Below are 27,876 nucleotides of genomic sequence, written 5' to 3' on the forward strand. Positions count from 1 at the left end.
ATTTTAGAAACCTAACAAAATTTGTTTCATAATTTTTAGACACCAACATGATTTTAGATTAACTACACAAAATTGCTTCTTAAATAAAAATATAAAACCATTTCTAATTGTTTACTAAAAAGACAAACTAAACTGGCCCAACACGGCCCACATGGGGCGCGGCCCACGCGCGGAGGTGGCCGACGGCGGGGAGCCCGCGCGTGCGCTGGTGTTTTAGCGAAAACACCCCTCGAGCTTCCTACTATTCTCGTAGCAACTATTTGTCATATTTACTCAGTCTGAACTTATGCACGAAAGACCCCGAGAGAAGCTATCTTCGCATCAGGGAGGTCCCCGCGACCCTAAGCTCGCCGACATGGCATGGACTGATACGGCCCTGTTATGCCGGCCAACCGGGACCCTTGTAGACCTAGCTATGCATTATACCACAACACCAAGATTAGCGATGGACGGTGTGACGCTAAAAGCGGCTACAGCAACAGACAATCTGACGCTAAAAAGTTATAGCGACAGACTTTTGCAGACGCTGTAAGTCCTGTCGCTAAAAATTTGAAGTACTTTTAGCGTCAGACAGTCTGTTGCCCTGATTTTTTTAGCGACAGATAGTCTGCTGCTACTCTTTAGCATCAGATAGCCTGCCAGTACTCTATAGCGACAAACAATTTGAAGTTACAAATGTTTTTAGCGACTGATGGTTTGACGAGATCATTTAAATGCATTTAAAAAAAAATAAAAGGCCATTTGGTTGCAAATTAATACAAAAGTAACATCATTGTGCACATTTCTCATACAAATAGATTCATTCTTGAACCTGAAACATAGATCCATGATCAGATAAAGTTACTATGCTTCAGTATGATGTATTATCACAAAAGTAGGAATCACTCCATTTTAGATGCATATAAACACTGCTTTCAAAAGAAGCAAAGTTACATGCCTGTAAAAATTATAAACCTGCACAATCAACAAGTCTATACTCTTTCACTACAGGATATAAATATTATTGATTTCGTCTAAGTAGTTGACTAGATGAAAAGCATAGTATATTTGCTCAACTAATGCCAGGTTGCTTTGAGTTAGATAAGATGTTTTGCCTTCTGATCGGTAGGGCATCATCTTCCACTGCTTCTATACATAAGAACGATCTGTTGAAGAGAGAAGCAACATGGATCCGAATTTTGGATTCGCGGAATCCAAATGTACCGAATTGCAACTTATCATGGCCATATACTAACAAAGAACATAAGAAAGAAACTACTAGCTCGATGGCACCAAGTACAAGTGGGTCTCTGAAGACGGTACAGAATGCATATGATACAGGTTGTTGGGATGTAACAGATCTTAGAAGTAACTCACAGAGTATCAGACTTCTTGTTATGTCGTGCCACAGCCAAACTACATAAGGTGACCAGACTAGCTTCTGACAACCAACCTTGACGAGCAACAAAGCTAACAAGATGGCATTCCTCTTATGGGATCATTTGTAGTTGACTAGATATAGTAGGTCGCGAACAAGAAAAGACACATCTATGGATATAGTAGGTTCTGGGTCTCTTAAGAAAATTGCAGATTACCTCTGCATCGACCTTGTAGGTTGCAAGACATGGACCCCACTTCGCTATCAAGTGTCAACCATCCAGAACTGATCTTTCACATCGTCCAGGTGATGCTCAAACTCTAGAGATTGTTGTAAACAAGCAACCTGATAAAATTTATACAAGATGTGAGAATGAAGAACCAATCCCTGATGTGTAGGTAGCATTCTAATTTAATCATTCTAACAGTTCATGTGGCTTTGTTTTCAAAGAATACAGTTCAGAGTTGAGAGTGCAGCTGGTGGTGTGTAAACTCGAAACTTTATCTTGAAAGCATACAGGTCATTGTCTTTCCAAATTCTAGCCACCAGCGGATTTCAAGTACAGAAATTTAAGATAATATGCTGCTACTGAAACTAAGGGAAGAAAATGATAAATCTGTACTTGATATTTGCTTGCAAGCAAATTAAATGGCACTACATAAGAAAGAGTCAAATGCAATTAGTAGTGAATAAGCACAAAAAAGGAAGGGGCAGTATTGGTATTTGGTAATAAAGTTATACTAATCTACAGTCCATTGCTCATGTATTAATAAAATGTAAAGGTCCCATGTGCAGTTGGTCTATAGGTCTATAGTTTACACAAGAGCAGAAGAAACAGAGCTCATGAAATCTAACTAGTACAGATCATAGTAGCAGGGAGTATTCATATGAATTCAGTAATGTGGGACATGTATATGCATTTGCTCAGAATTCAGTAATGTGGAACCTGTATATGCATTGGCTTAGAATTTAATTACAAGTTGAGAGCTACACCTTTACTGAATGTTGATGTCGACCTGCTTGTTTCCCTACAAACTGTCAATCAGCACTCTTTGCAATTCTACAAATGGTTTGAGATTGCTGGTGTGGCCAAAAACAGATGTCCATCATTCTATTATTCCTGACAACATGAGCTGCAATCCAATCCAACCCAAGTGTCAACCAGGAACCCAACCAAATGTTATCTAGTAGTCAGTGTGTGTTTAATAATATAAACACAATGAACCAGTCAGATATGGTTATTTACATGATCTATTCTTGATGCAAAGCATGCAAACATTGAGCATGTTCTTGTGCCAGATGGGCCTAACAAACAGCAAAATTCCAATGAGAACATGATGATGGTTATGAAGACCCATGAATGAGCAATCAATAAGGAATAGTGGTTGCTTACCTTTGAGTCATAGAACTTGAGGTAGAAGCGCGACTAGGGTACGGACAGCTTTGACTCTAGGATAGAAGCAATGCCAGCACTCAGTTTCTTATTCACATTAGGGTTCAGGCCTCCAATGGAAACCAGCTCACCGTAAGCTGCGGGCTCTTGGGTACCTCCAAATGCCATAGGCATCGAACCCTTGAGAACAACCATCACGTACTGTGGGAGGACAACCATTCCAATTAGTTCCTCAAGATGATAGTACTAAAGAGAAATGGCTTCATCCAAATATAAGTCAAGAACAGAGAAACAACAAAAGCTAAAGTTTAGTAATTTGAGCCTAGCACCACAGGTCAACAACCATGAACCAAATAATGTTAGTATATGAGAATGAGATTAGCATGGTCAGGTTATGAACACAATGTATTCACTATTCAGAGAGGTCATTTTTGTCCTTGATAGTAGCAAAGCAACTGCCTGACTAACACTACATGGACTAAACGGCTAACAGAAGATGAAAAGCTGTGACCTTTAGTACGGGGCATAAAAAATTGGATACTAAACTACATAGCAAAGTAGCTGCATGAGTAACACTAACACAAAGTGACCGATCGACATGAACTTTCAAATTTCATCTATGTAAAATTGATGGCTGTAGTACTAGGGTAACATAAAGGAAAAGCACACGCAGCCCATGGTCCACATATTTAACAACACTTGAGATTAGTGCTGAAGAATGGTATACACTAGGGGGTTGCTGGTTGATAGAAATCTGGTCTAGAAAAACTATGAGCATAGACTTTCATCAGTTAGTTTGCTGTAAATACATTTGTTAAATTGGAAGACGAATGGTTTGGCATTTCTTGTACTGAGTGACCACAATGGTTAGTATATCAGTCCCACATAGACACTGGGTGTGCAATCTGATACTTCGAGTTATCTAGTTATTTCCTCAATGTTGAAACTACTAAAATGAAAAAAATATAGTTTAATTATATATGAACTCAATTTAAGAATGTCCACGATATGTAGGAGATTCTAGTCCCAAGGATCCCCGTCTGTGCCATCGCTATCGCGCCTGGGGTCGCTGTGCCGGGCCACCACGCCGAGTGCCTCCCGCCACCGTCCATGGCGCGGTGGGCACGGTGGGGCACAGGGAGGAGCGTGGTGGGGCACGGGGAGGAGCGCGATGGGGCGTGGTGGGTGGGCGTGGTGGGCGTGGTGGGTGGGCATGGTGGGAGGCAGCGGGGCCAGATCTGGAGGGGAGGGGCGGCGGGGTGGCCAGATCCGGGGAAATCCGAGAGGGAGGGAGGCAGCGGGGAAGGAGAGGGAGGGAGGGAGGGCAACAGCGTTGGATCTGGTCTGGGGAGAGAGAGGGGACAGCGAGGAAGGAGAGGGAGGGGCCGGCCGGATCTGGGGAGAGAGAGGGGGCAGCGGGGAAGGAGAGGGAGGGGCTGGCTACCGGGGAAGAGAGGGTGACGCCGGGGAAGGAGAGGGGAGGGAGGGATGTGGCGGGGAAGGAGAGGGAGGGGAGGGAGGCGGTGGCACCGGATCCGGTCCAGGGAGAGAGAGGGGGGCGGCGGGGAAGGAGAGGGAGGGGCTGGCTGGATCCGGGGAGAGAGAGGGGGCAGCGGGGAAGGAGAGGGAGGGACTGGCCACCGGGGAAGAGAGGGTGACGCCGGGGAAGGAGAGGGAGGGGCCGGCCACCGGTGGGGCGTAGGGAGGAGCGCGGTGGGATCCGGGGAGGGAGCAAGCTGGGGTGGGAGGGAGGAGAGGGTGGGAATGGGTGGGAGCTGGGGCGTGACCGGGGTGGCGCCTCTTTCTCTAGATTTGGGATTTGGAAGAGAAGGGTCTAGGGTTTCTGTAAGTGGGCACACGAGCTCAATGTAAGTGGGCGCATGAGCAAGGTGGGGCCCTTTTTTAGCGACATACGGATTGATACTATAACTGTTTTCAGTGACAGATAGTATGACATTAAAGGTGATTACCTATAGCGATAGACAGTTAATCTCTAAATGGAGAATTAGCATCAGATTGTCTATGAGTTATCTTTAGCTTTAGATCATCCATCGATAAAAAAAAGTTTTAGCGTCAGATGTCTGACGGTGATATGGTGTTGTGGTGTAGTGATGGGACCGATGCTCACCTATGGGTCGACGCACGATGATGGGCGATGGTTGTACGAATGGAGGTGAAGCACAGCGGGCTCTCCTTGGTGGCGGGCGACCTGCAGCGGTGGCAATCACCTTTCGGTGAGCTATAGCGTGCAATAGATAATAGAAGTGATGGGTAAGCATCAGTGATGCACCTCTATCCTACCCGTGGCAGTGGCCTGGCCGAAGATGCCTCGAGCAAGTCTGTCCGCGTGAGCACGGCAGGCTCAACGATGAACCGCAGCGACACGGCCATGTCAGTGGCATGAAGGCAGCTATAGGGCTTCAACTTGGGTGTGCACAACAAAGAGGCGTTCTAGGCGGGGCGAGTGGTGCGGTCAATTCGATGAGAGATGGCGAGGTTGGAGCTAGCCACGGTGAGGCGGGCTAGGCCTTAATGGCACGATGGCAGGAGCAAAGCTCCAAAATTGGAGCTCGGCCTAGCCGTAATCAAGGCGGGGTGGGGACGATAGGAGAGGGGACGTGAGGGCAAAGGCACGAACAAGAGGGATTGATGAGAGGTGACCCCTCATAGCTACGGTGCCTGTGCGATTCGATGGCGGTAGGGAGACGAGAACATAGACAGAGAGTTAGGGAGCAATGGGGAAGGGGCAGCCAGCGACTCAGCAAGGACATGCCTTGGTGGGATGCGGTTGGCGCGACCAGCGTAGCCTACAACCAGGCACTAGCCGACAGACATGTACACTGACGACCAGCATGCCCCGCATGCCGCAGTGCCATCAATGGCAAGGTGACGGTGACACGGCCACGTGCGTGCAGCGTCAAAGTGGGCCAGTGACGCAGCGTGGTGTAGCGGCAGGCGACGTAGTGCGATGTAGTGGACAGGCGCGAGCATGACGTGATGCGACAGCAGCAGCAGTGGCTGCGTCGCGGCGTGAGGTGGGTTGGCGGCGCAGTAGCATATGGGGTAGGGGCAGCGCCGCTCAGCTGGGCAAGCCACAGCAACGATGGCTCATCATGGTTGGGTCAGGGCGACCAGGCCGGCCAACGCCACGATGACACGTCCCCGTGGCCTGGTGACTGCGCCCAGCCCAGAGGCACAGATTTTAAAGCAACGACTACCACTAAACCATTGTCTATAAACCAAAACCAACTTCACCACGATCAAACTGATACATGAGGTGCTCAGCCGAGCTAAAACACCGCATCACCCTCTGACCCAATCTCTCTAAATAAATTGCTAAACTTAGCAATGTCCAGGTGTACACAAGCTTGAAATTTTTCTAAGTTTTTGTGAGTTGAACTTTATTTCAAATTGCATTTTTAAGCTATTGAAAATATTACTAAGCAATACTATTTTTCAACAGCAAGTATTTCATTGCCATCTACAAAGTTTGCACTTCCAACTTTATTTAAGTATCACACACATGTTCTATAGTATTTTGCTTAATAAAAATTGGTTTTAAACCCTACTTGATATTGAAAGGATCAAGATGCCCAAGAGGGGGGGGGGTGAATTGGGCTAATTCTAATTTTTCTTGCAATAATTAAATCCTACGGTAAGCCCAATTAACCCCTTGTGCCTAGAAAAGTGTTTCTATTAATCTAACGCACAACGGACTTGCAACGTATGTTCCAAACTTACTCTAGCATGGCAATTCTATGAATGTAAAGACAAGTATTGAATTGCTCAAAGTAAATGCTCAAAGTAAATAGAGAGAGAGGAACACGGCGATGTTTTGCCGAGGTATCGGAGAGTCGCCACTCCCCACTAGTCCTCGTTGGAGCACCCGCGCAAGGGTGTAGCTCCCCCTTGATCCACGCAAGGATCAAGTGCTCTCTACGGGTTGATTCTTCGACACTCCGTCATGGCGAATCACCCAAAACCGCTCACAACTTGAGTTGGGTCACCCACAAGCTCCGCCGGGTGATCACCAAGCTCCCAATCATCACCAAGCCGTCTAGGTGATGGCGATCACCAAGAGTAACAAGCACGAACTCTCACTTGACCACTCAAAGCCTAATGAGAATGGTGGATGCACACTTTGCTACTCTTGATTCACTAATGAGGCTACTCTCTTGGATTCACGAATCTCAATCACCTCACTAGGACCTTGGTCTTCTTGGCACTCACAAATGTGTTTCTCAGCTGTTGGAATGAGCAAAAGTAACTCCACACATGAGTGGAGCTTCTATTTATAAGGCAGCCTGAAAAACGAACCGTTATGAGCTTCTGCGGGGTGACCGGATGCTCCGGTCATGTTGACCAGACGCTCCCGTCAGTTCAACCCGCGGACCAGTGTTTAAGTGTTGACCGGACGCTGGCAGGGTCCGATCACCACTGACCGGATGTGTCCGGTCGCATTTCTCCCTGAATGGATGCTTACTGTACTCGACCGGACGCTGAACCTCTAGGGTTTGGTCAGTAATGACCGGACGCGTCTGGTCGTAGATTCTCTTCTCTGGAACCTTACTGGAGTCGACCGGATGCTGCCTCTCAGCGTTCGGTCACTTGACCACTCCAGCGTCCGGTCACACCAGACTAGTTCACCTCAGTCAAATGAACTGACCGGACCCTGCGGCCAGCGTCCAGTGGCACCGGAGCCAGCGTCCGGTCAGTGTTTGACCCTCCATTCACTTCCAACTCTCGATCAATTATGAATGAAGTTTGCTCCATCGGATCAAAGGGCTTTGTAGGAGCTACCTAGTGCTAGAATTAACAAGTGTGCACCACACCGAACTCAATAGACTCACCTAGGTCAAGCTACCCATCCATACCCCCCTTAATAGTACAGCCAAAGGAAAAAAACAAAGCTCTAAACTACTCTAAGTGTCACTCCAACTCCAATAGACACTTAGAACTAGTCATCCTTAACCTTGTCGTCCATCCTTTGAAAACCAAATCGATTTCCATCGTAGGGGCATGACAACCTTGATCGCCCAATCGATCTCCATTACCATGACCTAACTTATTTGCCTCTGCAAAACACACGTTAGTCATAGTAATCTTATATTGTCATTAATCACCGAAATCCAATCTAGGGGCCTAGATGCTTTCAATCTCCCCCTTTTTGGTGATCGATGACAATACCACCTCGAGTATGTAAAAGAGTGAGGTTTTTGATATGCTTGGTTCATATAAGCTTTTGTCAATAAGAACAAAAGGGTTAGGCAAGCTTATATGACCCAAGCCAACACAATGTACTCAAAAGATATGAAATAAGCATGAGTACAAGTAATAAAGCTCATTTGCATCGGAGTATAAACGTGGAAGCAAGGCAAATGAGCGTAACACAAGTGATATGACATATAAAGGAATCCAAAGTAGAGAGCACACATGTCATTAATCACAATCACGTAGATGTCACTATCACATAGATATAATAGTATGCATGAAAGTAAACACACAAATGCATGATAGTAATAGTGTATCACACAAATAAGACTCCAAATGTATATAATAAGCTAATAATAGATAACTAGCTCCCCCTAAATGTCGCTCCCCCTGAGTCTACATACTCGAACCCTCTCCCCCTTTGGCGTCAAACACTAAAACCTAAGGGTCGGTCGGCGGGGCTGCAGTGGACGAGCCGGGCGCTGAGGTACGAGGGGCAAGCTAGAACTGGGCTCCATCATCATCTGACCCTGAGCTCTGTACAGACTGACCCTCTATGGCTGGAAGTGTCTCTGAAGCGGTCTGGGTCTGAGCTGGGGCAGGTGCTGCCTGTGACACTACTGGTACATCTATAGGATCTGATGATGCGACTGAGCTAGGAAGCCTCTGTGTCGGCACAAATGCGACGGGAGCTATAGTAAGAAAGGACCGCGGCATGCATATGTGGCAGTGTGGGCATCCCGGTCAACTCGCTGAAAGATGGCTCAAGATTCCTGGAGACTAACGTGTCGAGGCACAAATAGCCGAGGCTGACTGGGCCGGTGTGGAAACCCGTCTGAGAGTGGGATGTGAACTGGCGAGGCTAACCACTGGTGAGGCTAACCAGCTGGGACAACCTGTACTAGAGGTGAAGCAAAATAAGCTGGAGGCCTATCCCTGACTCTGAGGCCCACTGGGCTGTATTGCTGGTAGTAGTCGTAGTGGTGGGCAAGGCCTGAGCAAAGCTGGGGGCAAAAAACTGTGGCTGTGGGGCCCCAAGAGCTGTCACTACATGCTGCATGAATCCCATGGAGCTGCTGCTGCATAAGTAACTGCTGCTGATGCATCTGCTGCTGCTGCTGCTGGAGGAGCTACTGCTGGCTTGGGAACTCATCCTATCGAGCCTAAAACTGTGCAAAGTTTGTAGCTGTCTCCTGAGCCTATCGTGCCTGATCCTGCTGCATCCGCTCAAGAATAGCAATCAAAGCGGGATCCGTCTGTGGTGCAGGTGGAGCTGAGCTGGAACTGCCGGCCTCTGCATCGTGTCTGCGTGGAGGCATCTAAGGAATAGGTCGGTAGTCGTCATCCGAACTCTCACTAGACTCGGTCACCTCCTGCTGAGCCTCAAGCTGCTCCTCCTTAGTAGCGGCTATGCCTCTGATAATCTCGTCCTGCTGAGCTGCTGACTCTGGTATATCTGGGTGATGGTGAGGCTGAGTGGGTGCTTGTGGTGTGCTATGCCTGATCCTCTATGCCATGTTATAAGCAGGAAACTCTGTGGTGGCACCTCGGTACTCAGCAACCATCTCTGGGGTCCTAACTTGCATAGCCTTGAGCATAAGAAATGTGATCCAGTGTGCATAAGGAAGTAGCCTATGACCTTGAAACCCTCAGCTATAGTATCGTCCATCTTTGATAGAAGGAGGTCCCAAATGTCGAACACGGTCTACTGCATTAGGGCATTGAGGAGCCAAAGCTGTAGGCGAGTCAGACCCTCTCTGTATTCCCAACCTAGGAAGTAGTGTCCTCCTAATGATAGCCTCTAGCACATGAGCTATAGGAGTAAGGTCACTGGGGTTCCTCCTCGACCCCTCACCAAATGGCTCCTTGAAGCAATGTCGCACAAGATCAGTAGGGGGCACTAAACCTCCATGAGGACGCCTGGGAGGCTCCTACTGTCCATAACATACCTCATGTAACTTGACAGGCTGCTCCTGTAGCCTTAGTATCTCCCTGGCCCTGAAACTCATCACCCTATAGTCTCTGCCGTTGAATGCAAAGTGTATGAAGTTATGCTGTGGGTCAACGTAGAGCAAGCATAAAACTGCCAAACCCAAGATGGTACATACAGTCCAGTTCGGCCAATCAGATCTGTCAGCCCCAACAAATATGATAAGTAAGGGCGGATATGCTCTCCGGCTGCTGCTACAATAGCCTCAATACTGCAGACTCTCTGAGATCTAAACACTGCCCCACTATTGAGATAAGCATTGTAGAAATCCTCCTGCAGTGGCGTGTAGAAACCCTCTGCTGCTCTCTCATCCCTCCTCGGAGGAAAACCACACCTCAAACTCTACAAATTTCAGCTGCCGAACCTGCCTGGCCGTGGCGGCCCTCAAGTCAAGATGTACCACTAGAGGCAGACCCTGTGGTCTAGGTGGTGGACGCGATCCCCTCCGCTGTGTCGGCGGCCTCGGTGAGACTGGAACACGGGTACGACCAGAGCGGTGTAGCTGGGGTGCCTGCTCGGTCTCCTTGGCCTCCTTGGCCTACTGGCCCTCCTGAGTCTCTTGAGCTGGCTGAAGCTCTGCTGGTGGGGGCTGCTGCTGTGGCTCCTGCTGGGACTCCCCCTGAGGCTATGGCTCCTCAATAGCCAGATGACGTCCTGCCATCATGACAGTCCCAGGTGGACCACCATGACGACGCTCAGCCTCCTCAACTGCTACCCTCTGTGCTAGTGTAAGCTGCTGATCTACAATGACAACACCACTACGAGCACCGCCTCTCTTGGCACGCTCTGCGGCCTCAGCGATTGCTGCTGCTCTTGCTGTCTCTGCGTTGGGGGTACTTGCGCTTCTTAGATGTAACCTGCTTCGTCGCCTTGCCTTTTGGTCCTATAGGCTAGCGAGGCGGGGGCCTCCGATCGTCATCTCCTGGACCACCACCAATGTTCTTGGTGCAAGCCATCTGATCTGACAAGAAGATGAACTGCCACTGACTAAGATCAACTGTCAAACTAACACTCCCGAGGCTTGGCCTCGATCCGTAGTCACGAGCTTGGCCCCAAGTTGTCTGACAACTGCCACAGGAACCACAACGGCACCGACTCGCTGCACGATGGAATAGATGGATATACAAGTAAATACGATATATCTAAAAGATACGAAAACCCTAGGAAGCAAGCAATGTAGGTACAAAATTGAAGTGATGGGCTTTCTACCTGATGAACCGGTGATCCGAGAAAAGAAGAGACGTCACGTGGGGAACCTCGGAACCAGCTAGGGTTAGGGTTTGCGAAGCACTTCGATGAACCGATGGCCTTGGATGATTTAGGTCAATGCATTGAAAATTGAAAGGTTCAAGATCAAGCAAAGAGGATGCTATGGCCTTACCAACAAGGAGGCAGGGCTAGGGCACGGCAGGTACGGGCTTGGATGGTGCAACCATGGCGGCGGAGGCCAGGTAGGGCACGGGAACTGTGGTTGCGGTGGCGCTTGAAGGCTAGCTCGAGCACTGCTGGCGTGGTAGATCAGCGCGGTGGAGCTGGATCGCTGGCTGGCGGCGTCGGGCGCACGGGAGGCGCACGGGAAGCTCGTGGACGTGGCGGGCCGTGAAGCTTCGTCGGCGATTAGGGCTAGGCGGTGGAATAGGTTAGCAGGTATGGCCGATTAGATTAAATAGGTCCCCCAACGCGACAAGAAAGGAAACCGAAAAGAGTCCTGATGCCGCACGAGATCCACTGACTGGATGCTCCGGTGGTAGCGACCGGACGCTACCACCCAGCGTCCGGTCGATTCCAGAGAGGTCCAATTCCTCTGGAATCACGACCGGACAAGTCCGGTGGTCCATGACCGGATGCAGGCAGGGTCCGGTCAACTCAGCCTGTTTCTTCTTCAAATGACCGGACACTGAGTTGTCTTCTGACCGGACGTGGAAACACAAAGTCCGGTCACTCCTTCAGCAGCAGTTCACCTCCTGTGAACTGACCGGACGCTGGACAACAGGGTCCGGTGCAGCGTCCGGTCACTCTTTTCTAGCAAATCTTCAATGTTCCTTCACGCTGCCTATTCCCAATCAAGTCCCAATCATGAATAAGATCCAAATAAACACCAATTGGGACTGATGTGAGTGACCTCTCTCAAACCCTCATATTTTTCAAAATATTTTGCCTTAGGCTATAATTCTTTTTAAGAAAATAGGCAATAAGAGGGCAAATGGAACAAAATGACAAAACAACATTCATGCATATGCAATACTTGTAAGTAAATCTAGTTGCTTGTCAAGTTTGATCCAAGGTTAAGCTTCTTCACACGCTTTCCGGCGGTTATCTTAACCATGTTAGACAAGCCCTATATGCATTGCCAAAAATAAACATGTTGTATATTACAATGAATGCAAGGGACAACACAAGCTCATCTTTTAGTGAAGTTACTAAAATCAAGTACATTGAACTCATTCCGCAATCTACAAAAAGTAGTCCTCATCTAGTGGTTTAGTGAAGATATCCGCTAATTGATCTTCGGTTCTTACACCTTCTAGTGATATATCATTTTTAGCAACACTGATCTCTTAGAAAGTGATGGCGGATATCTATGTGCTTGGTGCGAGAGTGTTGAACCGGGTTGTTTGTAAGTTTTACCGCACTTTCATTGTCGCACAAAAGAGGTACTTTTTCTAGAACTACACCATAGTCTAGCAAAGTTTGTTTCATGTATAATATTTGTGCACAACAAGCACCCACGGCAATGTATTCCGCTTCGGCGGTGGACAAAGCCACACTATTTTGTTTCTTGGAGGACCAAGACACAAGTGATCTACCAAGCAAATGGCACCCTCCGGATGTGCTTTTTCTATCAACTTTGCAACCGGCATAATCCGAGTCGGAATAGCCAACCAATTCAAATATAGCTCCTTTGGGATACCAAAGGCCAATGCTTGGTGTGTGCTTAAGATACCTAAGGATTCTTTTTACGGCAATTAAATGTGTTTCCTTAGGATTAGCTTGAAATCTAGCACACATACACACACTAAACATGATGTCGGGCCTAGATGCGGTTAAATATAACAAGCTACCAATCATAGAACGGTAGAGAGTTTGATCAACCGGGTTATCCTCCCTCATCTAGGTCGAGATGTCCATTGGTAGGCATTGGTGTCTTGATTGGCTTACATTCATCCATCTTGAATCTCTTGAGAAGATCTTTTGTGTATTTCTCTTGAGAGATGAAGATGCCTTCTTTCATTTGCTTGACTTGAAAACCAAGAAAGAATGTAAGCTCTCCAATCATTGACATCTCGAACTCCTTCGACATCAATTCACCAAATTCTTTGCATGAGTCTTCATTTGATGATCCAAAGATGATATCATCAACATACACTTGACAAATGAAGATATGCCCATCAAGCTTCTTGGTGAATAGTGTGGTGTCGACCTTCCCAATGGTGAAAGCCCTTCTCAATGAGGAAGTCCCGAAGGCACTCATACCAAGCTCTTGGGGCTTGCTTAAGCCCATATAGCGCCTTGGACAACCTATAAACATGATTAGGATATCTAGGGTCTTCAAACCCAGGGAGGTTGATCAACATAGACTAGTTCATTAATAAAGCCATTTAAAAATGCACTTTTCACATCCATTTGATATAGTTTCATTCATGATGTGATGCATATGCAAGTAGGATACGGATGGCTTCTAATCTTGCAACCGGTGCAAAGGTCTCTCCAAAATCCAAACCTTCAACTTGAGAGAACCCCTTTGCAACTAGTCTTGCCTTGTTCCTCACAACAACACCTTGATCATCTTGCTTGTTGCGGAACACCCACTTTGTTCCAATGACTCTTGCTCCTTTTGGTCGCTCTTCAAGAGTCCAAACTTCATTGCGAGTGAAGTTGTTCAACTCTTCATGCATGGCATTGATCCAATCCGGATCTTTAGAGCTTCTTCTACCTTGGTAGGCTCATAGCAAGAGACAAAAGAGTGATGAGCAATAAATGAAGTAAGTTTTTGAGATCGAGTCATTACACCCTTTGATGGACTCCCTATGATGAGATCTTGTGGATGATCTTGTAGGAGAGGTGTATTTCTTCTATTGACCACTTGAGGAGGAGGTTGTGGAGCATCAACATCTTGTGCTTGTACCACCATTTGCTCATGGGAGATATGAGTATCTTTATTTTCTACTCTCCCATCTTTTTCACCATCTTGTGGCACACTTGATGAAGAAGGTTGATCAATGACTTGTACATCATCTTCATCATCTTTGGCTTGATGTCTCCCACCAGAATATTCTTCATAGCCTCCCTCAATGGTTCATCACCTACATCATCAAGATTCTCATGTGCTCCTTGGGAGCTGTTAGATTCATCAAATTCCACATCATATGTTTCTTCAACCAAGCCGGTGGCATGATTAAATACTCTATATGCTTTGGACTTTGATGAGTAACCAACAAGAAAACCAATATCACAACGTCTTTGAAACTTCCCTAGGTGTTGCCGCTTCTTGTAGATGTAGCATTTGCAACCAAACACCCTAAAGAAGGAGACGTTCGGCTTCTTCCCATTGAGCAACTCATAAGGTGTCTTGCCAAGGAACTTTTGAAGGAATAGGCGGTTTGATGCATAGCATGCGGTGTTGATTGCTTCCACCCATAGAGCTTCGGGGGTGTTGTACTCATCTAGCATTGTCCTTGCAAGAGTGATCAAAGTCCGGTTCTTCCTCTCAACTACACCATTTTATTGAGGAGTATAAGTTGCGGAGACTTCATGCTTGATCCCAACTTCATCACAATAAGCTTCAATGTTTGTGTTGTCAAATTCTTTTCCATTGTCACTTCTTATCTTCTTGAGCTTCACTTCAAATTCATTTTGAGCTCTCTTGGCAAACTTCTTGAAGCACGATGCAACTTCGGATTTGTCATGAAGGAAGAATACCCATGTATACCTTGAATAGTCATCAACTATCACAAGACAATAGAGATTCCCTCCCAAACTCTTGTATGTTGTAGGTCCAAATAAATCCATGTGTAGGAGTTCTAGCACTCTTGTGGTTGACATGAAAGCTTTTGTTGGATGGGTATTTGCAACTTGCTTGCCGGCTTGACATGCACTACAAAGCTTGTCCTTTTCAAACTTCACATCCTTCAACCCTCTCACCTAAATCATTCTTCATAAGCTTCTTGAGTGAACTCATACCAACATGAGCAAGTCTTCTATGCCATAGCCACCTAAGTGTTGTTTTGGTGAATAGGCAAGTCTTCAAATTTGCATCTTCGGAGGTGAAGTCCACTAGATATAAGTTGTTGTATCTAAATCCATTGAATATCACTTGATTATCATCAACCTTGGATACAACAACCTCCTTCTCGGTGAACAAGCATTGGAAGTCAAGATCACACAATTGTCCAACGGATAGCAAGTTGAAGCTCAATGAAGCAACATAGAGCACATTTGAGATGGAATGATCATTTGATATTGCCACTTTGCCCAATCCTTTAACCTTGCCCTTTGAGTTATCTCCAAATGTTATTTTCTCTTGTCCATCTACCTCTTCATCTAGTGAGGTGAACATACGAGGATCACCGGTCATATGTTGAGTGCAACCACTATCAATAACCCAATGACTTCCACCGGTCTTGTAGTTCACCTACACACAAGAGATTCAAGCTTTAGGAATCCAAACTTGTTGAGGGCCCTTCACCTTCTCAACAAGTGACTTAGCCACCCAAATCTTCTTAGGCCTATTCTTGTTAGGGGGTCCTAAGAACATGACTTTCATCTTTCCACTAGAGTCCTTTCTAAGCATGTAGTGAGCATTGAAGGCAAAGGGTCTAGCATGCTTGGGCAAGGGTTGTGGCAGTGGAGTTTGGCACTCATGAGCAAAGTGGCCTTCTTGTCCACATTCAAAACATCTCTTTGGCTTTGGCTTTGGCTTTGATTGTTGTTGTTGAACTTGAGCCTTCTTCTTCTCTACACTTGCCACATATCCAATGCCACTTCTATCCATCTTCATGATGGTGTTCATGAGTAGCTCACTTTGGAGGTGCTTGCCTCTAGCAAACTTGCTCAACCCAATCTTGAGATGCTCTTTCTCCAACTTGAGCTTCTTATTTTCTTCCTTTAGAGCATCATCTTTCTTCTCTTCCTTGAGCTTCTTGTTTTCTTCTTTGAGCTTCTCATTCTCAAGGATCAACTCTTTGTCATGATTCAAGAGTTTCTAGCACAATGGTGTTGTGGCTTTTCATCTCTTCAAGATCTTTCATGAGCTTCTCATTTGTGTTCTTGAGCTTGACATATTCATCATAGTCATTGCACTCAACCACTTGCTTGCCTTTGCCACTAGATCCTTGCTCAATGCTCTCATCAATCAAATCATCACATGATGTAGCTATATCAATCTTAACAACATGGTTAGTAGCATCATGTGGCTCATTTGGTAAAAATTCTTGAGCAATAACAAGAGTATCATGATTGATCTTAAGAGTTGTATACTCATCTTTTAGCTTGTTGTGGCTAGTGATGAGCTCATTGTGCACCCACTCAAGTTTATCATGTTTATCTTTAAGCTCTTTCTTAGAAGATTTGAGCTCCTTGAGTTTGGATGATATAGCATCATTAGTTTCTCTAAGCTCAATCATTAGCCTTTTCCATTGTATCACAGTTTTGCTAAAAGTGAATCATTCTTAGCATCTAGTTTTTCAATTTTAGCTCCTCTCTTTCTAATGATCTTAGTATATTTTCTTAGTATTTTAACAAGATCATCATAAGAAGGTGAGTCATCATCATCACTATCGCTATCACTATCATCATCACTAGCATGCTCATCACCACTACTATCATCATCATTAGATACCTTGCGTTCACCCTTGGCCATAAGGCATAGGTGTGTAGAGGATGATGGTGGTGGTGGCGGTGAAGATGAAATATCAATAGCAATGGCGGCCACCTTCTCATTGTCACTATCATCATCGGATGGATCCACTAGATGAATCAATGTCCGTGAGCCAATCACCGACAATGTAAGCCTTTCCACTCTTCTTCTTCTTGTGGAATTCCCTCTTCTTGCCATCTCTCTTCTTGTATGGCTTGTTCTTCTTCTTCTCATCTTCTTCTTCATTGCTTGAGTCATCTTTCTTGCCCTTGTACTTGCTCTTGTACTTGTCTTTCTTCGGGCTTTGTGCATTGATGTGCTAGATGACCAAGCTCACCACAATTGAAGCAATCCATTTCGGAGATTGGCTTCCTTCTTGAGCTAGTGAAGAACTTCTTCTTCTTGCCATCAAACTTGATGCCATTCTTGTTTAGCTTCTTTAGCATCTTGGCGGTCTTCTTTACCATGAGAGCAAGGCTTTCATCATCATCTTCTTCATCACTTGAGCTCTCATACTCAAGTCTTGCTTTGCCCTTCTCTTGGCTAGCTTTGAATGCTAAGTCTTTTTCTTTCTTCTTTGTAGAGGATGAACCATCTTGAGGTGTGATGTGCATGTACATCTCATGAGCATTGATCTTTCCCAAGATTTGTGTCGGTGTAGCGGTGGAAAGATCACCTTGGTGTAGCACGGTCACAATATGGCCATATTTGTCAATGGGGAGGACACTCAAGATTTTTCTCACAACATCGGATGGTGACATTTGAGTTAGTCCAAGCCCATTGACTTCCTCTACAAGAACATTCAAACATGAATACATCTCATTAGCACATTCTTTAGGAAGCATCTCAAATGAATTTAGCTTTTTAATAACAAGATGATAGCAGTTCCTCATGCTCACTCTTAGTTCCCTCATGGAGCGCACAAATATCCGACCATAGTGCATGGGCGTCTTTGTGGTTCCTTACACGGTTGAACACATCTTTGCAAAGGCCTCTAAAGATGGTGTTGCAAGCCTTTGCATTCCATTTTTCATAGTTACTTCATCGCCTTGAAGTTGTGCGGGATTCCTAGGTCTTGGGAACCCATGAGAGGCGGCTCTAAGTATTCCTACGTCTAGAGCTTCTAGGTATGCCTCCATGCGAATTTTCCAATATGGAAAATCATCTCCCTCAAAGATAGGAGGAGGTCCATCCCCGTGAGACATCTTGCTCTAAGCGGTTAAGCTTAAAAACATGAGCACGAGGCTCTGATACCAATTGAAAGGATCAAGATGCCCAAGAGGGGGGGTGAATTGGGCTAATTCTAAATTTTCTTGCAATAATTAAATCATGCGGTTAGCCTAATTAACCCCTTGTGCCTAGAAAAGTGTTTCTATTAATTTAACGCACAATGGACTTGCAACATTTGTTCCAAACTTACTCTAGTATGGCAATTCTATGAATGTAAAGACAAGTATTGAATTGCTCAAAGTAAATGCTCAAAGTAAATGCTCAAAGTAAATGCTCAAAGTAAATAGAGAGAGGGGAACGCGGCGATGTTTTGCCGAGGTATCGGAGAGTCGCCACTCCCCACTAGTCCTCGTTGGAGCACCCGCGCAAGGGTGTAGCTCCCCCTTGATCCGCGCAAGGATCAAGTGCTCTCTACGGGTTGATTCTTCGACACTCCGTCACGGCGAATCACCCAAAACCGCTCACAACTTGAGTTGGGTCACCCACAAGCTCCGCCGGGTGATCATCAAGCTCCCAATCACCACCAAGCCGTCTAGGTGATGGCGATCACCAAGAGTAACAAGCACAAACTCTCACTTGACCACTCGAAGCCTAATGAGAACGGTGGATGCACACTTTGCTACTCTTGATTCACTAATAAGGCTACTCTCTTGGATTCACGAATCTCAATCACCTCACTAGGACCTTGCTCTTCTTGGCACTCACAAACATGTTTCTCAGCTGTTGGAATGAGCAAAAGTAACTCCACACACGAGTGGAGCTTCTATTTATAAGGCAGCCTGAAAAACGAACCGTTATGAGCTTCTGCGGGGTGACCAGACGCTCCAGTCGTGTTGACCGGACGCTCCGGTCAGTTCAACCCGCTGACCAGTGTTTAAGTGTTGACCGGACGCTGGCAGGGTCCGATCACCACTGACCAGACGTGTCCGGTCGCATTTGTCCCTCACTGGATGCTTACTGTACTCGACCAGACGCTAAACCTCTAGGGTCCGGTCAGTAATGACCAGACGCGTCCGGTCGTAGATTCTCTTCTCTGGAACCTTACTGGAGTTGACCGAACGCTGCCTCTCAGCGTCCGGTCACTTGACCACTCCAGCGTCCGGTCACACCAGACTGGTTCACCTCAGTCAAATGAACTGACTGGACCTTGCGGCCAGCGTCTGGTGGCACCGGAGCCAGCGTCCGGTCAGTGTTTGACCCTCCATTCACTTCCAACTCTCGATCAATTGTGAATGAAGTTTGCTCCATCGGATCAAAGGGCTTTGTAGGAGCTACCTAGTGCTAGAATTAACAAGTGTGCACCACACCTAACTCAATAGACTCACCTAGGTCAAGCTACCCATCCATACCCCCCTTAATAGTACGGCCAAAGAAAAAACAAAGTCCTAAACTACTCTAAGTGTCACTCCAACTCCAATAGACACTTAGAACTAGTCATCCTTAACCTTGTCGTCCATCCTTTGAAAACCGAAACAATTTCCATCGTAGGGGCATGACAACCTTGATCGCCCAATCGATCTCCATTACCATGACCTAACTTATTTGCCTCTGCAAAACACACGTTAGTCATAGTAATCTTATATTGTCATTAATCACCGAAATCCAATCTAGGGGCCTAGATGCTTTCAGATATACATGAGCTATTGCATCAACATTGATTTAACATTTTTATTTATTATTTTAGGCTACAAGAAATTTATCAACACCTTCTATCACATGTATTATTACACAAACACGATGCTCGTGCCATGATTTAGTAGTTGGTTTAGGGCGTAACACCGAGGGTTTTACATCTCTCCTCCGGCTTGCACCGCTCCTACCCCATGCGATGGCCCCCCTCTTCCCCCATGTAGTGGGCCGATGCGCCTCCCCTCCCCTCCCTCCTCTCTCTCCCCTCCCTCTCTCTCGGCCGGTGATGGATCTCGTGTCCCAAAGCCCAGCAGGCGGAGCTCGCACGACCAGCGGTGGCCGCCCGCTGCTCCCAGTGGTAGATTCGTTGGTGGCATGGCCGGATCTGGTGGTGGAGCGGCTGGATTGTCAGTGCGATGGCGAATCCAGTGGCGGCGCGTGACCTTCTCCCCCAGCAGTGACCTCCCCATCAGATCTGGCGGCCATGTCGGGAGAGGACGGATCCAGTGGAGGGAGCAACCTCCTCCCCTAGTGGTGGCCTCCGCCATCGGATCTGGCAGGCCATGGCGGGAGAGGGCGGATCCGGTAGTGGTGCACGGCCTCCTCCCCCGGCGGCTCTACATCTAGATTTGTGTGTGTGGTGGCTCTAATTGCGAATGCTTCAACTCAATTCATAGGCTTGGCCACAACATTGAATGCTTTGATACGAGGTTGTGGGCTATCTGTGACTAGCATGTGTGGCCGCATCGCATTACGCGCAAGGCAACGATGGCCCCCAAAATGGTTGGCAACGCTGTTGTACACCATGAAGACTTGCGCATAGGGAAGTTACACCTAAATCCTTTTTGTTTCAATGTCTTGGGTTTTTATTTTTTTAGGATCAAGCATCTATGCAAACTATATCCACTAGAAACACAGATTTGTAGTGAGGATCAATATTGAGTGAAATTGTTCTATCATAATTCTATATTTTCATTCCCCTTTGTGTTCTTTATTTATATTGTAAATCAATTGGTAAAGATCTATGATTTTATATCTAGTTCCCTTTTGATTTGTCTTGGATCTATATGTTCATTAAAAGTAGGATGGTGAGATCCAGGCACATGTACATATCTATGGTTGATTCATCCAATTCTCCTTTGTTCTCCTAGCAATGAAATACAATATTTCCTTTGTTCTTTGGTTTTGTGCACTCTATTCTTGTCTTGTTTTGTATTGCTTTCATTTCCACCCTTTAGTTCATCTCCCAAATAATGATGTGTTAGGTAAACAAGCTCAATTTCTAATAGGGACTCTTGATTTGGGCATGCGAGATTATTTTGAAGGATGGAAGCTATTATTTAGGCAACTTGGACTCGGCTAGGGACATGTGGACTAACCTTAATCTATACTATCACCAAATTAGGTATTGTTGCGCATTGACTTTGATGGACCGATTCAATCTACTGGCATAGTGAACGACATTGAGATTTGTTAGGCTAACTGAAGCAAACCATGCTTCAAAGATGAAGGGGTAGCTAGTGAACCTTTCCCAAGCAGGAGAGCCAAATCAAGTCCTCTCTCCTCTGCTCCCTATATTGGAAAGCATGCAAATTTGTACTTTTTATCTAGTCTCTTTTTGGATAAGGCTAGGATATGAAGGTATGCTCATCAAAAGTAGAACGACAAGATTTAGGCTATGGAGTGCATTGTAGATGATCATATATCCCTATTACATTGAATTGATTTGTGAACAACTTTTTTATTGAGCAACAGAAATACTCAATATGTATTTATATATCCAAATAGGTATAAAATTACTAATTGTATGTATCTTATGTTCTGGTAACATGATGATTTGGAAGGCTAAATAGGTTTGAATTTGTCTATTGAATATCATCCCAAGTGCTGGAGACAACCTATACAAAAGAGGATAGCAAGATCGGGTCATATGATGGAAGAAGTATGTGACTATCTATGCTAAGGTATTGTCTATGTTCTAAGGAACCTATCCTTCTTGCATGTGTTCTTTTGATAATTTGTTCAAATTACTCCTTTCTGCCAATTTGCTAACAAATTTTAGCCTCAATAGATGAGTGATAAATTTTCATGTTATTCAGGAAAAAAAATCAAGTTTGTTATGTTTTATCCTTACAAAGTTTCGTGAATCTAAAAGTAGCTAACTCTTTTATTGTTCAGCAAGGGGTGTACGGTTGTTTTAGGAAGGCTATGGCCAAATCATGTGGGACTCCAATTTTATGGAGAATTTTTTATGACTTATGAAGTTGTTAGAATCAATCTTATCTCATGGTGTTGATTCCTAATATCCACATATATGAGGTATATCTTTCTAACTAGCTACTTGGATTCGCTATTTAATACTTTTTATCTATTAATAAAGTGTATAAAAGATAAGAACCAATATGCATTTAACATTGATTGTGCAAATCTTGAAGGCAAGCTTCAGAAGTCATAAAAAAAATATACTTATAAGTCCTTGTTATATGCGCCATGTGGGGATAAAAGGGTCAATGAGTGAACTCTAAATGGACAATCAAATGAATACTAAAACATTAATTTATCAGTGTACCTTTTTGGATTTTCATCATGAATGCACTCTAAATTAAGAAAAAATTCACATGCATAAACATGGACAATTGCAACAAGCGTACATAAGTCAATTTTATTGAACTTTGTGGCCAAACTGCCAAAGACAACTTTTTTCTTCAATGCAATCTCATCCTTTCATCTTCGGTCTAATAACTTGAACAGAACGAAGACAAATTTTTGTAGCTGTTGGTAGTGGAATCAAATTTTCACGTTATTTTTGCATGATGTGGGGATCACTGGTTTAAATGGGTGAACCTCTAATATGCATTGGTCTCAACTTCACTATCCCACGACCACACCATCAAGTGTCGATTATGTGTGCCCTTTTGCTCATTCACAACAACAGGCGCTAATGGTAGCCACAAAGGTTAGTACCATTGGTAGTGGAGCTGCACATCATTGATGCAGCATATGTCTGTGATGGATGAATGCCCAATTTTTGGGCAGAAATTAACCCATGCCAATAAGAAAAACAACCCCATACTTGTGTCAATTCAAGAATGCCTTCTATTTACTTAGTTCTACAATATTTGTACGTATATTTGCCTAAAAAGCTTGCAACCAAAATTTTAAGCTTAGTATTTTCTGGCTAACAACCATGAGCCACAACTCTTAAAGTATCTGTAAACATTTGCACAGTTCAAGAAGGCACAGTGGGTGATCAAAGGAAGACCATGGAAATACATATAACGACACTTGAATTTTAAGAAGGGATTTTCGTATTATTTATGGGTTTGTTAGAATTGGATCTCACATTATCTCTTCTGGTATCTACATCCCTAAGGTATGTGTTTGTAACTGTCTCTAGTTGATTTCCCTTTACTTAACTAGACATGAAGTATACAAAATGAAAGAATTATTGCATTAATTTATCTTTAATCCATGCAATCTTTAGCAAAACTTTTGCCTTGCTTATGCATCGAGCAAAATAAAGTTAGTTCGTTTAGCTAGAATAATATCTACAATATTCTTGGCTTTCTCTTTTTTCTTTTCATTTCTCTGCTATATTTTCATCATTTTTCTACTCGTATGTAGCTTGTCATTTTAGTAAACAAAATTGCATACATATAGAACTAGGGTCCCCCCCCTGACGTTTCTCATAAAAAAAACTAACTTCGTATTAGAGTGATATACTAATCTGCCCATTGGATGCTTGCACAATAAAGTCTTGAATGCATTAGCCTTCTTGACGTAGGCCCTTTTTAGATAGATTAGGATAAGTTATTAGCTGCTAAAAAAAGCTCTAACTGATCCAAACAGTATGGTCGATAGTCCAGCTTATAGTTCATTAGAGGCGACGATGTCTTACAGACCACATGGGCGTCGTCGGCGACAATGTCTTACAGACGACGATGACAGAGCGGGCCAGAAGCCTCCACGAGACCGAGGTCGAGGGAGCAGCAATTGCAAAGATCAAGAAGGAGCTCACCCGCGACATACCCTACCTTGTCGTCGTCGACAACCTCGAGAGCGAGAGGGACTGGTGGGATGGCCGCGCCATTAAGGAGCTCCTGCCCCTCGGCGGCTCCCCAGCCTGCAACCTCGACGCGCCCACCTCCATGCATCTCATGATGGGCGCACGAAGGTTTAGAGACGAGGACATGGCTGTCCTTAGGGACATCCAAGAGAAGGTCTGCGGTCGGCTGAATACTGTCCGAGATCGCCGTCGTTCCGGCCGAGCTACGAGAAACGCAAACGATGAGCGACGCGCCGCACCGGGCGCCGACGTGGTCACCCAAGGACGACGCCGCGGTGCGTCACAACCCGGGCCTCGTCCAGCTCCTATACGCGTGCTTCACGCTGCTGCACTGGGAGGCACCTCGCTGCGCGCGCCAGTGGACACCGGCCGCGTCGAGCAAAATGCACTTACAACGCTGCTGCGCCTTGGGATCGCCCGGCAGAGCACGCGGACCGGCTGGGTGTGTTTCCGTGCACGGCGTGTTCCGGGCCTTCGGCCGCAAAATGGGCTCAGGCCGAGTCGGCTGTGCCGTCGTGGAGACCATCGTCGAGCAGGGTGGGGGCGCGCCGCAACACTCCGACGACCACACGTGGGCACGCCCGAACTGTTCAGCTGGTTCGAGGCGCCCAACTTGTCGGTCGAGCTGCCGCCGCCAGAACTCGCGCGGTTCATCACGAGCTCCGCGCTACCGCTCGCCACACGCTCCGTGATTGGGTACTCTTTGTATGGCTATGGCGCCGCGCTCGAGCTGCTCCGGGAGGCTACCGACGTCGTCGTCGAGGCCGAGGATTCGTGCATCGGCGTGCCTCGCCGGATTAATGACACCAAGTAAGTACATGGAGATCGACCCGAAGGTATACAAGAAGCTCGCCCGAGCTCCTCGTGATGCTGAGGGCCACTGCTTGTTGCCGACGGCCACCCCGAGACGCTAGTGGTCAGGGCGTTCTTCGAGCAGTCCGTGAGGGTTTAGACTATGAACTGATTGGACCCCCATCAGGGTATAGCTATATATGCACACAATCCCAGGGAATTTGCAAGATTTTTGTTTGATTCCTCTCACCAAAATTCCTACAAAAATTAATTCCTAGGTTCAACTAGAGAAGATAGTTAATTTTACTCTTTACAATTTCAGCTTTCAGAATGTTGTTGCTTCAAGCGTGCTCGCTCTCCTACCGTGCACAGCTGGATATGCATTGAGATGGGTGCATAGCAGGAGATTGTCTCTCTCCTGACGTGCAAGCGCAGCTCAGTGCACATCCAATGGTGCACGACAGAAGAGAGCATGTGTCCAGGCAGAAGCTAAATTGAGAAGGTGCAATGGTAGACAGGCTTCTGAAGAGACCTTTCACTCGCAGTAACAACCACTACTAGAGAACAGACTTTAGAACGATGCCCCAATTTAACATTAGCCTCGGCATTTTTTGCCCCCGGGACTAAAGGTTCCTGCCCAACGGTCGTCCGCGGGGCAGGGATCTTTAGTCACGGCTGGTATTACCAACACCTTTAGTCCCGGTTGCTAATACCAGCCGGAACTAAAGCGTTTAGTCCCGATTTCGGTGATGTCCCGGGAATAAAGATTAATCTTTAGTCCCGGTTTGGCCCCCTAACCGGGACTAATTATCTCGGCCTATAGACCAGCTCATTTCTTCCTCCCCGAGCCCGAGCCATTCCATTCAAACTCACTGCCTCTGTTCTTCAGCTTGCTGTTGTTCTTGCTCTTTCCCCCTCCATTGGTGTTGCTCTTTGATTTTGGAGGTAACAAACTTAATCCTCTTATGTTTTATCAGTAGCTTATCTCATTTTGCGATGTAGATGCATGTGTAACTTTATATGTTGGACTTTATTATGATTTTATGTCATTTTTAGCTCAAAATCACACGATGATTTGTATATATGTTTGGATAAACAAAAGTTAAATTAGTTCATCAAAATCACGCCTCGCTCGTCCTCGCTGGAGCACGCGCCATCCTCGTCCCCGGCGGCTTACGTGATCTTAGAATTAATTTTTCCATGAAATGAAAAACTTAGAAAATAGTTAGAAAATTGTAGAAAATCCGTACTAGTTGAACTTGCGGACCGTGTTCAGCTCGGCGAGCATGTTCTCTGCCGAGCGGTAACGGACATCAAGGAGGAGCTTTGATTTTATGAGGGAGAGCGGCAACGGTCGTGGAAGACCGTGTTCCCTTCCTCGTAGAATCGGAGCTCTTCCTTGGCCAAGTACGGTGCCGTCCGGTGGAGAAATGCTCGCCGAGATGATCACGTAAGCAAGGTCAACTAGTACGGATGGTTATTTATTGAAACATGTTTTTGAGCTATAATTTGATGGATATTTGATAACTTCGGACCTACAAATGTCATCTACAAATGTTACTATCCTCGGCAACCTAAACGCCCGCGAGCTCGCCGATATCGAGCAGGTCACTTAGAATTATTTTTTCCATGAAATGAAATACTTAGAAATCATGCCTTTTATTTTTTAGAATTAAATTTTCCATGAAATGAAAAAACTTAGAAAATACTTAGAAAATTATAGAAAATCCGTACTAGTTGAACTTGCGGACCGTGTTCATCTCGTCGAGCATGTTCTCTGCCGAGCGGTAACGGACGTCAAGGAGGAGCTTTGATTCTACAAGGGAGAGCGGCAACGGTCGTGGAAGACCGTTTTCCCTTCCTCGTAGAATCGGAGCTCTTCCTTGGCCAAGTACGGTGCCGTCCGGTGGAGAAATACTCGTCGAGATGATCACGTAAGCAAGGTCAACTAGTACGGATGGTTATTTATTGAAACATGTTTTTGAGCTATAATTTGATGAGTATTTAATAACTTTAGACCTACAAATGTCATCTACAAATGTTACTATTATACATAGTACATATTTCATGGTTTAGTTAGATAAATAAATAATTTTAGTTTTGTTTAAATATATTATTTTAGAAAATGTGAAATTTACACTAGTTTGCAAAAATAAGTATAGAAAGTAGATGACAACTGGTACCGGATCCTCGGCCTCTCGTTCAGTTTCGAAACGACTAAGGCCAGAACTCCCTCTCATTATCTGCGGCAAGTGTAAGCAGAAGATTGTGATGGAGTACCGAGTCAAGAGACAGGGACCCAACAAGGGTCGTGTTTTCTACAAGTGCCCGGATCGCGATGTGAGTTTCTTACGCATTTGATTATTATGGCTAATTGACCTGTTTTTCTTGAATATTTTTGACTAAATATTTTTTGGCTTTAATTTCAGTGGGAGGGCAATGGATGCGATGGTTGGTACTGGGAGGAAGATTATGCTACATACGTGCAAAATTTGGGTGCGCTTGAGGTAGCGGCTGCTGATGATGAGGCAGTGAGCCAGCAGGAGAAGCTTATTGATATTCAACAGACGAATGATTTGTCTGTTTTAGTTGCGTACGGTCATGAAATAATTATCACTGGTAGAGAACCGAGCTTTACTCCCGGTGGGGAACCCCCTCTAGTCCCGGTTCCCCACCTGGGAGCAAGCATCCGGGACTAAAGGGGGGGTCCTTTAGTCCCGGGTCAGGAACTGGGACTAAAGGAGGACCTTTAGTCCCGGTGGGTAACACCAACCGGGACTAAAGGTGCCTCCTGACATGCCACGATGGCCGGCACCTTTAGTCCCGGTTGGTAATACGAACCGGGACTAAAGGTTTTTTTCTTTTTTCTTTTCTTTCATTTTTTTGTTTTCTTTTCAAAATAGGTTTTCGAAGTCGTATTGTACGCTGTTAATTATACATTTATACGCGCATATAGTATGTTTCGGTTCAAGCACAATGAACGTATTAAATCACACAATTCAAGCATAGAAATATATATATATATATATATATATATATATATATATATATATATATATATATATATATATATATATATATATATATATATATATATGCATGCATGCATCATATATATATTTACATGCATGCATGCATATGTGTATTTTACATTATATTATTTCATGTGCATATATTACAAAAGATTGCATTACAGTTGTTGTGACATAACAAGTTTTCTCTCATCCTCTAGCTTGGCTTCAATGGCAGTGTTGGGTCGAAGTAGAACTCGCCCTTGGAATCGATGACCTGCTCATTAAAAAATCCAGCTATAGACTCTTGAATTGCTTTGATTTGGTCTTGCCGTATGACC

General features: G+C 45.4%; 1 long non-coding RNA gene and 1 pseudogene across 1 annotated transcript; one reads left to right on the plus strand and one right to left on the minus strand.

The window, feature by feature from the left end:
- Positions 1–1,578: 1,578 nt before the first annotated feature.
- On the minus strand, positions 1,579–2,819 carry LOC136482470 (uncharacterized). Its single transcript, XR_010765081.1, has 3 exons — positions 2,751–2,819; positions 2,351–2,490; positions 1,579–1,702 (listed from the first exon to the last, which is right to left on the minus strand). It is a non-coding gene; the product is annotated as an uncharacterized lncRNA (long non-coding RNA).
- A 20,752-nt stretch (positions 2,820–23,571) lies between these two features.
- Positions 23,572–24,546, plus strand: LOC136480406 (uncharacterized; annotated as a pseudogene).
- The last annotated feature ends 3,330 nt before the right edge of the window (positions 24,547–27,876 follow it).

This window comes from Miscanthus floridulus, chromosome 9, assembly GCF_019320115.1.
Source record: "Miscanthus floridulus cultivar M001 chromosome 9, ASM1932011v1, whole genome shotgun sequence".
Classification (NCBI taxonomy): domain Eukaryota; kingdom Viridiplantae; phylum Streptophyta; class Magnoliopsida; order Poales; family Poaceae; genus Miscanthus; species Miscanthus floridulus.